Source organism: Penaeus monodon, chromosome 35 (assembly GCF_015228065.2).
Source record: "Penaeus monodon isolate SGIC_2016 chromosome 35, NSTDA_Pmon_1, whole genome shotgun sequence".
In the NCBI taxonomy this organism is placed as follows: Eukaryota; Metazoa; Arthropoda; class Malacostraca; order Decapoda; family Penaeidae; genus Penaeus; species Penaeus monodon.
In genome coordinates this window covers 19,483,504-19,485,038 of record NC_051420.1, presented here as the reverse complement: position 1 = coordinate 19,485,038, position 1,535 = coordinate 19,483,504, and positions in this window count along the sequence as shown.

Sequence of the window (1,535 nt, the reverse complement as noted above, 5' to 3'; positions counted from 1 at the left end):
TGTGTGTTGTGCCTCTGCCCCTGTCTATTTCTCTTTCTCTTTGTATGTGTGTGTCTCTCCCTCCCCCTTTCCCCTCTCTTCTCCTTCCTCTCTTTGTCTCTCTCTCTCTATCCTTCTCCCTTCACAAAAATCAGTAATGTTTACAGATGGAATTCTGATGCACAAAAGCGTTGAAGTTTAGCAGACAGATGGAATCCTCCCTCAGCAATTAGGCTTCCGGGTTTCAGCCTGAAATGTGGTAACTCTCCTGCATATAGCTCCCTCTGGTTTCTTTTATCTGATGCATCATTGTTCTTTAAACTCCTGAAAACACGGTCGAGAAACTGATTTGAAGTGAGCTTTCTTTGCCTTGTATTCCCTAGATGATAAAGTGTCCTGAGCTTTCAGTCATGATCTTCCTTCTCTCCTTTCTTCCTCATTCAAATTGTGTATCCTTTTCTCTCTTTTCGTATTTGCTTAGGATGGTTGGCTGTGGGGAAGTGTAATTTAGACTCATTTCCAAGCAGACTTTTTTTCTAATTGTATTTATTTATTCATTTCATTTATTTATTTATTTACTTATTCATTTTTATTTCCTCCTGTGCCAGTGTCACTAACCTTTTCTGTTTGACAACGAGCCGTGGGATTTCAGACTTTTTCTTGTGTAAACGACATTTCTGTATTCCTTCCTCTCTCTCGCTCTCTCTCTCTCTCTCTCTCTCTCTTCCCATCCTTTACTTCCTCTGCATTTACTTGTCTCTCTATTCGTGTGTCTTCTCTTGATCTTTTATTGATCTGTCTCTTTTCCCAGACAGTTATCTTGTGTTCTCTTTATATGCCATTCTCTAGGATCCAAAATCAGTTCATTTTCTCTCCTAGGACATAAGCAAGATTTCTTATGTACTACAAAAGAAAGAAAGAAAGAAAAATACAGTATTGTAAAACTCAATTCCTTTTATGACCCAAGCTGCACTTCTACTGATTACTCAGTTTCAGATTTATGTACCAAGATCATAAAAAAATCTTTATATCGTATTATAAGTTAGATTCTGCTTAGCATTTCATCACAATGATTCTTTCCTCCTGTAGTCATTTTGTTTGAACTTTTTAGTAATATTAATACCACACACAAACATCTGTTCATGGAATGTATTGGAACTGTCTGTCTAACTAACCCTGTTTCTCTATTCATGGTGTATATATACTATTTACGTTTGTATAAAACGCTATCAAAATTTCAACGCCAAACGACAATTCTTCCCAAACATAAGGATCAAAGACACGAAAAGAACGGACACGACATACGCACGACAAAAGACGAGATGGGTCAGCCAAAAAGGAAAAACCCCGTTTTTTTTTTGGGGGGAAAGGGGCTTTTTTTTTCGGGGGCCCGGGGGACAATCAAAAAATTTTTGAAGTAAAAAGGGGGGTGGGGAAAAAAAAAAAAACCCCACCGAGGGGGGGGTTAAAAGAAAGAAAAAAAAAAGGGGGGGAAGGGAATGGGAAAAAGGGGGGAAAAAAGGAGAAAAAATTGGGGGGGGGGTGGAGAAAGGGGA